Here is a 13,595-nt window from a genome sequence, read left to right on the forward strand (position 1 = left end):
CAGCCTCTTTAATAAATGATATTGGGAAAATGGATAGCTACATGCAAGAAAATAAAACTAGACCATCAACTTATACCATACACAAAAATAAACTCAAAATGGATAGAAGACTTAAATGTGACCCGTGAATCCATATAAATTCTAGAAGAAAATGTAGGCAACAAAATTTCAGACATCACAAGCAGTAGAATTTTCACTGATACATCACCTAAGGCAACAGAAACAAAGGAAAAAATGAATACATGAGACTACATCAAACTAAAAAGCTTCTGCACAGCAAAAGAAACAACCATCAAAATGGAAAGACAATCCACTGTATGGGAGAACATCATTGCCAATAATACATCAGATAAGGGGTTAATTTCCAAAATATATAGAATACTCATACAACTCAACAAAAGGAAGACAAAAAAACCCCAAACAATTAAAAAATGGGCAGAGGAGCTGAATAGACACCTCTCCAAACAGGACATACAAATGGCCAAGGGACATATGAAGAAATGCTCAACATCACTAATCATCAGAGAGATGCAAATTAAAACAACAATGAGGTATCACCTCACACCTGTCAGAATGGCCGCCATCAACAAATCATCAAATAAGTGTTGGGGAGGGTATGGAGAAAAGGGGACTCTAGTGCACTGCTGGTGGGAATGCAGACTGGTGCAGCCACTATGGAAAACAATATGGTGTTACCTCAAAAAATTAAAAATTGAACTTCCATTTGACCCAGTGATCCCGCTTCTAGGAATATACCCTAAGAAGCCCGAAACACCAATCAGAAAGAATATATGTACCCCTATGTTCATAGCAGCACTATTTACAATCGCTAAGATCTGGAAACAGCCCAAGTGTCCATCAATAGATGAGTGGATAAAAGAGTTGTGGTACATACACACAATGGAACACTATGCATCTGTAAGATCTTGTATCCTTTGAGATGACATGGAGGAACCTGGAGAGTATTACCTAAGCAAAACAAGCCAATCAGAGAAAGACAAATATCACATGATCTCACTTATTTGTGGAATATAATGAACAAAACAAGCTGATGAACAAAATCAGCTTGCCACAGCAATCTTGAGACATAGAAGTAGAGTACAGACTGATAAACCTCAGAAGAGGGGGGAGAGGTAAACCACAGAACTTATATGCATGTAAGCGTAACCATGGACATGGACAATAATGCTGGGTCAAGGGAGGGGGGATGGGAGGAGGGCGTCAATGTGGGGAAAAAGAGAAACATCTGTAACAAAAATAAAGTAATAAAAAAATTTTTAAAAATGGGAAGGGATCCCACTATATGGGAGAGTATAATAGCATGGTTTATGCCACATGGGAGAGGGTGTTGGGGAACTAGGTGAAAAAGTTAAAGGAATTAAAAAGCACAAATTGTGGTCCCGAGGGTGCGGTGTGGAGTGCCCCAGCGTGGAGCTATCAGGGCCGCAGCCAGTGGGTGCTGGCAGTTGCCGTTGTGATCAGGGGCACCTCTGGGTCCTTCACCAGGCCACACCCCACCCGGATGCAGCTGAAGACCCCAGCCCTCCCCTCCCCCACCCCAGCCGGAGCTGCAGCCCTGACCCGAAAGAGGCGGTGCCGCTCCTAAGATGTCACAGACCGCCTTGTCTGAGACCTACAATTTTTTGTTTAAGTTCTTGGTTACTGAAAATGCAGGAACTGGCAAGTCTTGCTTACTTCATCAGTTTATTGAAAACAAACAAAAAAAAAAATCAAAGATGACTCAAATGATATAATAGGAGTGGAATTTGGTTCAAAGATAATAAATATTGGTGGTAAATATGTAAAGTTACAGATATGGGATACAGCAGGCCAAGAACGACTCAGGCCTCTGACCAGAAGTTATTATAGAAAGGGCTCCCCTCGTCTATGACATCACCAGCCGAGAACGTACAATGCACTTACTAATTTCTTAACAGATGCCGGACCAGACCGCTAGCAAGTCAGAACATCGTGATCACCCTGTGTGGGTCCCAGAACCTGGATGCAGATCGCTAAGTTTTCTTAGAAGCCTCCAGATTTGCTCAAGAAAATGAACTGATGTTTTGAACAAGTGCCCTAATGGAGGAGAATGTAGAAGAGACCTTTGTACAATGTGCAAGAAAAAATACTTAACGAAGTGGAATCAGGTGAGCTGGACCCAGAAAGAATGGGCTCAGGTACTCAGTAAGGAGATGCTGCCTTGAGACAGCTGCCATCGCTGCGTGGCCCACAGGCCCCAAGCGCTCAGGAGTGTGGTTGTTAGAAGCACCATGGGAGTACAGGGGTGTTCATACAGTGGTATTTGGGACATAATTGTTGGAGCTTGAAGAAGTTGTTTTTTGTGTTTGTTTGTTTTTTTACCACCATCTTTTTCTTCTTTATACAAAAGTAGATCTTTAAGCTGGGGAAATAATGATTTAAGCTAGTAAATGTGGCACAGCAAACCACATGGTAAATCCAACTCAATGGACAACACCTTTAGATGTATACATGTATGTAACGTATACATAGTTTCCTTTTCACCTTTGGTTAAGTCCTGGCTATGTACTGTATATACTGTAGCCCAGTATGTCTCTGCAGAATGGTACCTGATGTATGACATAATAGAATGTGACACTAAATGTGGTCCAATATTTTATTTCTTTAATCATATAAACTAAAATCTATTGATTGTGAGGTGTGCGTTGATCATCATGTTGGTTGTGTCACACAGTGGGTTATTGGTGGCCAATGCAGTGCTTACTTCATCCCATTTGCCACAACCCACAAAGTGTTTATGGGACCCACACTGGAAACACTGGCTCAGTAGTTACTCACATACCAAAATAAAATCAAAATGGAGTTTTTCAAATAAATAAATAAATAAATAAATAAATAAATAAATAAATAAATAAATATTAAGAAAATAAAAAGTACAAATTGGTTGTTACAAAATAGTCACAGGGATGTAAAGTATAGTATTGGGGACCTGGCAGGTTTGGCTCAGCGGTTGAAGCATCGGCCCATGGACCAAAAAGTTTCAGGTTCGATTATGGTCAAGGGCACGTGCCTTGGTTGTGGTTTGGTCGTCCGCCCTGGTTGGGGTCCTGTGGAAGTCAACCACTCGATGTTTCTCTCACACTGATATTTCTCTCTCTCTCCCTCCCACTCTATCTGAAGATAAATGGAAAAATATCCTTGGGTGAGGATTAAAATAAAATAAAATAAAAAGTATAGTATAGGGAATATAGTAAATAAAATTGTAAAAACAATGTATAGCACCAGGTGAGTACTAGAAGTATTCTTCATAAATTATATAATTATCTAATCACTTACTGTACACCTTAAACTAATATGAAATAGTATTGAAGGTTAAATGTAAAATAAAAATCTCAAGTAGAGCTAATTTCAAACCAAGAGAGGCAAAAACTAGATAGTCTCATGTCTCCATGATCATATCAAACAAATAAGTAGTTGTGCACAGATGTTTACAGAATTCATTAGAATTTCCTAGCAAATTTAAAGTTGGCTATGACCTAGACCCCAGCAATTTGTCTCTGATATGTAGAAAATTTACCATGCACTTGCATTTGGACACTGAGACAAGAATCATAGGAGTGGCATTTTTCACAAGAAAAAAAACCCCACAAAACTTGAAAAACCCCAATTCCATAAGTCCTAGAATGTAAGAATAAATGGGATGGCCCGAAGCCTCAATAACCAGCATGTGTTAAACAGACTAATGCAAAGACTCTTCAGAAAAGCCTTTCAGTGTAATTCCATTACTATTTATTTAGTGAAAGTTCTGAAGAGGCAAAACTAAACAGAACACTGCTTGGGGGACTTCCGGTCAAGATGGCGGCATAGATATATGCGGTATCGCGTCCTCCCACAACCACATCAAAGTTACAACTAAACTACAGAACAACCATCATTCAAAACCACCTGAAATCAAGCTGAATGGAAGTCCTACAACTACGGAATTAAAGCAGCAGCCACATCCAGACTGGTAGGAGGGGTGGATACGACTGTCTGGTCCCACACCCACGTGTGGCGGATAAAAATCAGGAGGACACCTCAGCTAGGAAGGTCCTCCCTGAGGACTGGGGGGATCCCTGTCCCACACCAGGTGCCCCGCTCAGGGTTCCAGTGCCAGGAAGAGAAGTCCCCATAACTTCTGGCTGGAAAAACAAGCAGGAACTGAGGCTCAGGGAAGCTGAAGCGGCTGGAGCCCCAGGCAGCTCCTTAAAGGGCCCGCACATGGACTTATCGGACTATCTCTCTCTAAGCTTGGAGGGGAGGCAGCGCGAGGGGCACCAGAGACACACAGGGAAGAACTGAGCTGTTTGGCACTGGAGCGAGGGCTGGAGAGGGGGCTTTCTCTGGGACAAACATGCTGTCAGAGGCCTTCCTGGGGCGGCAGACAGAAGCCATATCTGGGACTCCAGCAACCTGGCTCACACTGGTAACCCCTCTCTGGTGACTCCCTGAGGCCCCGCCCCACCCAACTTTCAAGCCCACCCAAGCTGTTGCCACTTGCTTAACCATAGGATTGGCCTGTCTTGGATCCTGCTTCAGGTTTTTCCTAAATTCTTTCAAACGAGCAGCATCTGGCCTCAGCTAGCCCCATACCTCTCGTTAAGTAATACACAGAAACAAACACAGGGAGGCAGCCAAAATGAGGAGACAAAGAAACAGGTCCCAAAGGAAAGAACAGAACAAAACCCCAATAAAAGAACTAAGCAAAATGGAGATAAGCAACCTAACAGATGCTGAGTTCAAAATATGGCTTATAAGGATACTCAATGAACTTAGTGAGGGCCTCAAGAGCATAAAAAAGAACCAGTCAGAAATGATGGATGCACAGTCAGAAATGAAGGAGGCATTAACTGAAATAAAGAATAATTTACACAGATTCAATAGTAGAGTACGTAAATCCAAGAAGCAAACGATCGATTTGGAATATAAGGAAGCAAAAAACGCCCAATCAGAACAGCAAAAAGAAAAAAGAATCCAAAAAAATGAGGATAGTGTTAGGAGCCTCTGGGACAACTTCAAGCGTGCCAACATTCGCATCTTGGGGGTGCCAGAAGGAGAAGAGCAAGAACAAGAAATTGAAAACCTGTTTGAAACAATAATGGCAGAAAACTTCCCTAACTTGGTGAAGGAAACAGACATACAAGTCCAGGAAGCACAGAGAGTCCCAAACAAGATGAACCCCAAGAAGCCCACACAAAGACACATCATCATCAAAATGCAAAAGTTTCAAGACAAAGAGAGAATCTTAAAAGCAGCAAGAGAAAGGCAGCTAGTTACTTACAAGGGAGTTCCCATAAGGCTGTCAGCTGATTTCTCAAAAGAAACTTTGCAGGCCAGAAGGGAGTGGCAAGAAATATTCAGAGTGATGAAAAGCAAGAACCTACAACCGAGATTACTCTATCCTGCAAAGCTGTCATTTAGAATCGATGGCCATATAAAGACTTTCCCAGACAAGAAAAAGCTAAAGGAGTTCATCACCACCAAACCGTTATTATATGAAATGATGAAGGGTCTTTTTGATGAAAAAGATAAAATATATGAACAAACAAAATGGCAATGAATACATATCTATCAACAATGGAATCTACAAACAAAATGAACAGGCAGAACAGAAACATTCTCATAGATACAGAGAACATTGTTGGGTGCCAGATGGGAGGAGGGTTGGGAGAATGGGTGAAAAAGGTGAAGGGATTAAGAAGTACAAATTCATTGCTAGACTGACAAACCTCAAAGGGAAAGGGGTTGGGGGTTGGGAAGAAATAAACCAAAGAACTTATATGCATAACCAATGGACACAGACAATAGTGTGAGAAAAGGCGGGAGGGGGGCGGGAGTGGGGAGTAGGGGGTCAATGGGGGAAAAATGAGGAACATCTGTAATACATTCTACATTCAATAATAAAGATTTAAAATTAAGAAAAAAAAAGAACACTGCTTGGTAAAAAAAAATCATAGGTGATAAAGTTATGAAGATAAAGCAAAGAGATACACAGCAGAAGTCCCTCCAGATGCAGTGTTGTGCTGTGAGGAAGAGAGATGAATTTGTAAACCCCAGGGCAGAGCAAGGTTCTGCCTACCTGAGGCCACTGCTGTGCGGAGACCTCAGGTAAAGCCATCATCACCATGTCTGACCAGGAGACAAAACCTTCAACTGTGGATAAGAAAGAAGGAGAATATATCAAACTCAAAGTTATTGGACAGGATAGCAGTGAGATTCACTTCACATCTCAAGAAACTCAAAGAATCATACTGTCAAAGACAGGGAGTTCCAATGAATTCACTAAAATTTCTCTTTGAAGGTCAGAGAATTGCTGATAATCACACTCCAAAAGAACTGGGAATGGAGGAAGAAGATGTGATTGAAGCTTATCAGCAACAAACTGGGTCATTCAATGGTTTTGATATCTTTCTATTTTATTTTCTTTCCCTCAATCCTTTTCTATTTTTAAAAATTGTCCTTTTGCAATGCGGTATTCAAAATGGAAGTGAAAACTGACTCCCTATCTCTTTAACACATCTGGTAATTTGAATTCTAGTAACCATTTGTTATTATTGTTTGTTTTCATTGTGCTGATTTTTGGTGATCAAACCTCAATCCCCTTCATATTGCCCTCTGTTTTGTTGTTGTTGTTCAGATAGATAGAGTGGGAGAGAGGGAGAGGGAGAGAGAGAGAGAGAAACATCAACGTGAAAGGGACACATTGAGTGGCTGCCACCCGCACGACCAACCAAGGCTGGGGACAAACTACAACCAAAGTATGCACCCTTAGAGGGAACCAAACCCGGGTCTCTCTGGACCGCAGGCTAATACTCTAACTGCTGAGCCAAACCGGCCAGGGCTGCCCCCTCCTTTTTAAAGATTACGTGTGTCCACAGGGAGGCCACCTTTTTCAGGACTGTACATTTCAGGTTTGTGATAAATAAGGCCGACCAACGCAGGTGTTCATAATGACTTCTAATTGGCCCTGAAGTTCTGGCATGTGATTGCTTCACTCCTGGACTTTGACTTTCAGTGGGAGATGGAAATTTTCCAGAGAACTGAACTGTGGGAAAATGACCTTTCCTCAACTTGAAGCTATTTTTAAAATCTGAAGGTCTGGCCCAGCCAGTGTGGCTCAGTGGACTGAGTGTCCTTCTATGGACTGAGAGGTCCTGGTTCGATTCCCAGTCAGGGCGCATGCCTGGGTTAGAGGCTTGATCCCCAGTAGGGGGCATGCAGGAGGCAGCCAATCCATGTTTCTCTCTAACATCCATGTTTCTAGCTCTCTCTCTTCTTCTCTCACTAAAAAATAAATAAAAACATATATATTTTTTTAATCTGAAGGTTTGGACCAAAAGAAGAGGAATATCAGATTGGTGTTAAGATGACAGATAAGGTGAAAGTAAAGACTAACTCCAGAGATGGCATCACTGAAGACAAAGTATTTTAAGAAAAAAGAAAAATCTTGCCAGAAGATCCCAGAAAAGTTTCATTAGCAGTTAATAAAGTTATTCATGCAGAAGTGTGTACAACAGTGCACTGCTCTTTTTTTATTTCATTTGTTCTTTTTGGCCTGGGATAGGGTTTTAAGTGGACATTGCCTGTACCAGCTTCATTAAAATAAACAAGATATTTGTAAAAATCAGTTTAAAAAAAGATTAAGCAAACAAGTAAAACAGCCGTAATTAACGGGATAAGATGGAGGTGAGTTCAGGAAGGGGCTTGTCAGGAGACTTTAACCACCACCCAAGGCTCATTTATAAATGGTGAGTCCATTAGGATTATGGAAGTTCTGAAACTTCCCATAAAACTTTGTGTACATTCTGAATATGGTAGATATCACAATAAAAAATTTAAAGCATCAATTAAGGTAAAAAAATAATTTTTGGTATGTTTGTTTACCATGTAATGTGAAAAGATCAGTTTTTTGTTTTTAGATTTATAGATCAATTTATTTTCACAACTTACGTATATGTATACCTGCATACCGCTCCCTAGTGTAACCACTGTTTTGATTTCTATTATTGTGAATCAATTTTGCCTATATTTGAGCTTTACATGAATGGAATCAGACAGAATTGCCTCTTTTGAATTCTTCTTTCCCTCAAGTATAATATTTTAAAAATTGATCTATGTTACTGTGTTTATCAGTAGTTCCTTTGTTTGTTTTTTTTTATCTTTATTGTTGAATGTATTACAGATGTTCCTCATTTTTCCCCATTGACCCCCTCCTCCCCACTCCCACTTCCCTCCCGCCTTTTCCCACACTGTTGTCTGTGTCCATTGGTTATGCATATAAGTTTTTTGGTTTATTTCTTTCAACCCCCCAACCCCCTTCTCTTTGAGGTTTGTCAGTCTAGCAACCAATTTGTTCTTCTTAATTCCTTCACCTTTTTCACTCATTCCGCCAACCACCCTCCCATCTGGCAACCAACAAAATGTTCTCTGTATCTATGAGAATGTTTCTGTTCTGCCTGTTCATTTTGTTTGTAGATGCCATTGTTGATAGATATGTATTCATTGCCATTTTGTTTGTTCATATATTTTATCCTTTTCTTCAAAAAGACCCTTCAACATTTCATATAATAATGGTTTGAAGGTGATGAACTCCTTTAGCTTTTTCTTGTCTGGGAAACTCTTTGTATGGCCATCGATTCTAAATGACAGCTTTGCAGGATAGAGTAATCTCGGTTGTAGGTTCTTGCTTTTCATCACTCTGAATATTTCTTGCCACTCCCTTCTGGCCTGCAAAGTTTCTTTTGAGAAATCAGCTGACAGTCTTATGGAAACTTCCCTGTAGGTAACTAACTGCTTTTCTCTTGCTGCTTTTAAGATTGTGTCTTTGTCTTGAAACTTTTGCATTTTGATGATGATGTGTCTTTGTGTGGGCTTCTTGGGGTTCATCTTGTTTGGGACTCTCTGTGCTTCCTGGACTTGTATGTCTGTTTCCTTCACCAAGTTAGGGAAGTTTTCTGCCATTATTGTTTCAAATACGTTTTCGATTTCTTGTTCTTGCTCTTCTCCTTCTGGCACCCCCAGGATGCAAATGTTGGCACGCTTGAAGTTGTCCCTGAGGCTCCTTACACTCTCCTCATTTTTTTGGATTCTTTTTTCTTTTTGCTGTTCTGATTGGGTGGTTTTTGCTTCCTTATATTTCAAATCGATGGCTTGGTTCTTGGCTTTACCTATTCTACTATTGAATCTGTGTAAATTATTCTTTATTTCAGTTAGTGCCTCCTTCATTTCTGACTGTGCCTCCTTCATTTCTGACTGGTCTTTTTTAATGTTCTTGAGGCCCTCACTAAGTTCACTGAGCATCCTTATAAGCAGTATTTTGAACTCAGCATCTGTTAGGTTGCTTATCTCCATTTTGCTTAGTTCCTTTCCTGGAGTTTTGTTCTGTTCTTTCATTTGGGACCTGTTTCTTTGTCTCCTCATTTTGGCTGCCTCCCTGTGATGGTTTCTATGTATTACTTAACGAGAGGTATGGGGCTGAAACCAGATGCCGCTTGTTCGAAAGAATTTAGGAAAACCTGAAGTGGGATCCATGACAGGCCAATCCTATAGTTAAGCAACTGGTAACAGCTTGGTGGGCCTGAAAGTTGGGTGGGGCGGGGCCTCAGGGAATCACCAGGGTAGGGCAACCAGTGTGATCCAGGTTGCTGGAGTCCCAGATATGGTGACTGTCTGCCGCCCCAGGGCAGGGCTCACCAAAGGAATCAAGGCCTTGGACAGCACGTCTGTCCTGGAGATAGCCCCCTCTTCAGCCCTTGCTCCAATGCCAAACAGCTCAGTTCTTCCCTGTATGTCTCTAGGGCCCCTCTGGCTGCCTCCCCTCCAAACTTAGAGGAAGTGAGTCTGATAAGTCCGTGCACGGGCCCTTTAAGAGGAGCTGCCTGGAGCTCCAGCCACCTCAGCTTCCGTGAGCCTCAGTTCCCATTGGTTTTTCCAGCCAGAAGTTATGGGGATTCTCTTCCTGGCACTGGAACCCTGTGCAGGGCGCCTGGTGTGGGACGGGGACCCCTCAGTCCTCAGGGAGGACCTTCCCAGCCGAGGTGTCCTCCTGATTTTTATCAGGCACACGTGGGTGTGGGAGCAGCCCGTCTGCCTCTGCCCTCCTACCAGTCTCAATGTGGCTGCTGCTTTAATTCCGTAGTTGTAGGACTTCCTTTCAGCTTGATTTCAGGTGGTTTTGAATGATAGTTGTTCTGTAGTTTAGTTGTAACTTTGATGTGGTTGTGGGAGGACACGATACCACGTTTACCTACGCCGCCATCTTGACTGGAAGTCGAAAAGATCAGTTTTGATTGACAGTCTTTAGTAGCAAATATTGGGCACAGACCAAGTGTCTATTTACAGAGAAGTGGTTGCATAAACATGAAAATCAAAGGCATCAGGTATTGATAGGAATAGACCTGCAGGACTATCAAAAGAACAAATAAGAAAAGTGTGTTGCCATGTGTACATTATGTTACCTTTCTTATAACAAAAAAAAAATTGTATTTTTTAAAATCTTCATCTGAGGATATTTTTTCATTGATTTTTCAGAGAGCATGAAAGGGAGGGATGGAGAGAGAGAGGGATATGAAGAGAGAAACCTAGGTACATGCCCTTGGCCATAATCAAACCTGAGACCCTTCAGTCTGAGGGCTGAAGCTCTAATTGCTGAGCCAAACCGGCCAGGGCTCAAACTTCTTTATAACTAAAATGACAAGTGACATCATAATTTGTACTTCTACTCTATCTCAAACTGGGGAATAGAATACTTACTACATTAAGGATTTGGGCCTAACCCACTAAATGTACCATGACTTTCAGGGATTTACATAACCCAAAGTAGTTTCCTCATATTAGTTAAAACAGGAATTGTCTTAGGAATAGAATAACCTTTTAAAATGTACAACTCTCTAGAGATAATCACTGATATAAAAAATTATGTAAAAAGTGAAAAATGAGCCTTGGCCAGTTTGGTCCAGCGGTTAGAGTGTCAGCTCACGTACCAATGAGTCACGGGTTCGATTCCGGTCAAGACATGTACCTCAATTGCAATTCATCCCCAGCCCTGGTTGGGGTCGTGCAGGAGGCAGCCACCTCATGTGCCCCTTTCATGTCGATGTTTTTCTCTCTCTCTCTTTGTTCCTCTCTCTCCCTCCTACTCTATCTGACAAAAATGGAAAAATGTCCTCGGGTGACAATAAAAAAAAAAAAAAAAGTGAAAAATGAACCTGATAATATAAATATCTTCATCTCATATGTGAGGGTTCTCTTACCAAAATAAGAAGAAAAACTCTGTGTTCTGCCCGAATTCTCTTGTCTCACATTTTATCTCTTCATCCACTTATACTTTTCTAAGAAAATACCCACTCAAATAAGAACATAAAATGTCCAAATACTTGCCCTGACCAGTTTGGCTTAGCAATTAGAGCATTGGCCCAATAATCAAAGGGTCTTGGGTTCAATTCCCAGTCAAAGGCACATATCTGGGTTGCAGGTTCCATCCTGGCCCCAATTGGGTCATGTAGGAGGTAACCAATCTATTTGTCTCTCTCACATCAATGTTTTTCTCTCCCTCCCTTCCTTCCTTCCACTCTATCTAAAAAATCAATGAAAAAATATCCTTGAGTGAGGATTAACCTTTAAGAAAACCTTTAAATGACCAAATGCTTAGGGAAACTGGAGTTAGATGGCAGCAATACAGGAATCAGAAGGAAAGAAAACCAAACATTTCCATCAGCTCAGACAAAGCCACTGACTTACTCACAGCTGGCAAGGAAAACTCACATTCAGAAGGTGAATACACTTCACAAGCTTGGGATCCAGACTCTCATTACAGAAATATCACCCTTCTAGTGGGTCAGTCTCTGGTAATGGAAGGTCAAGGGACCTGAACAGACACAAAACTGAACTCTGGAGCTCCTCACCCCTCCTCTTAGTGTGGAGAGTCTCCTCTCCAGGCGCCAGAGTCAGTTTCAGGTTCTGACCCAAATGAATCCCAAATTCATAAATTCTTTCTCCAGGAAACAGACCCCAGAAGAGTCTTCCTTTAAGTCTGACTTACACAGACTTTCTCAATTTGCCCAGATTATAACCTGAGTGCACCATGCGGCACGTGCCCAATCCAAACTACTATCTTGAAGCAAACCCAAGACCATGGCAAGCACAACCTCAAAAAGAACATCACCCCCATCTGCACACACTTTCCAGGTCCCAGAAGCCTCTCTCAATATACACAACCCCCCCCCCCCATACACTCCACCAACCCCCCACCACAGATAGTATGAACAGGTTGGGGACATCAGAACAGAGGAGAACTTCCAGGAAGGGAAGACTTCATTGCCTCTCTCTGCAGTCTCATGATTGGCCTCAGTTTGGAGTTACTGGCCCCAAGCTCTCTCCCCACTCCAGGTTATTCACGCATATTTAACCCTATTGATCATTTAAATGAGACAAACCCAGTGTTTGAAGAATCAGGAAAAAACACTTCAGGAAAAAATATTTTATACTTCAAGAAGAAAACCCACAAGTATCTATTCCTTTCAGAAAATAAAGATGTCACTTAATTATTTCCATGGGAACAAAATGTTTCGTAGATATTAAGCATGTCAACACTGAGGTGGTGCAAATTTCCGGACATAGGATTTAGCATTAATCTCTGAAGTCTAGATCATATGGGACAGAATTATTCACTGTCACAAACTTCCCACCCTGCACAAGGAGAATAACTGACATTTGGGTCTTTGTAATTCACCAGTTAATATAACAAACATTGTGTGTGTGTGTGTAAATGTTTTTTTTGTTTTTTTTTCTGCAGCCATAACGGGAAGATTTTCTCTATTTCTCTGATTCTTTTTCCCAGTAGTATTTTCAAGGCTAAGCCTGGAATTCCATTTGTCATTGCCAAAAAGAACACAACAGATGTGAGAAACTTAACCACACATACTCTAGGGGAGAAAAAAGGCACAGAAGAACATTTAACAAATGTAATGTATGATTAGAACATTTTTTAATTTCTGAAATTCTCCTCTTCCTTGCTTCTTTAAAAGTATTTTATCTTATCTTTCAGTGTGTGTTAGTTAAATGTATTTTACATTTACTGAAAAATTTGAGGCTCAAATAACCAAATAAATGTTTTTAAGGTGCCAAACCCAGGGAGGGGCAGTGTTTAACTAGAACACAGAGAGATGACTCCGGGGTCAAGCGCGGCCATCCTACACGTGGGACAGCCATCCCCCCCACCCCCACCCCGCCCCATCATCTGTTCACTGAAATGCTCACCGAACGCCCAAAGGACACTGGCTGATGCCCCGCTGTAGGTCTCAAGTGCGTGTGGCTGCCTCACGTCACTGGTGGGCTTTCCCTTTCCTTTGAGTTAGTTTCTCTCCCTTCAGGGCGCCCAAATAATTTCTGTCTTTTCTCAATACCAACGTCTGGTTCGCTGACCACTGTGTCCCTCCAGGGAATGAAAACTAGGGTCTGAATCCGCCAGGGACCAAGCACCTACCAGAAGACCCCTCCCAGCCCCGGGGGCAGGGGTTACAGGTCTCCCTGGACTCCCCTCCCAGCCGGAAGGATGTCCGGTGGGAGGAGCCGACCAG

General features: G+C 41.8%; 2 pseudogenes; both read left to right on the plus strand.

Moving 5' to 3' along the window:
• The first annotated feature begins 1,607 nt into the window (after positions 1-1,607).
• On the plus strand, positions 1,608-2,263 carry LOC118615819 (annotated as a pseudogene).
• A 3,880-nt stretch (positions 2,264-6,143) lies between these two features.
• Positions 6,144-7,450, plus strand: LOC118643907 (annotated as a pseudogene).
• The last annotated feature ends 6,145 nt before the right edge of the window (positions 7,451-13,595 follow it).

Source organism: Molossus molossus, unplaced genomic scaffold (genome assembly GCF_014108415.1).
Source record: "Molossus molossus isolate mMolMol1 unplaced genomic scaffold, mMolMol1.p scaffold_m16_p_4, whole genome shotgun sequence".
Classification (NCBI taxonomy): domain Eukaryota; kingdom Metazoa; phylum Chordata; class Mammalia; order Chiroptera; family Molossidae; genus Molossus; species Molossus molossus.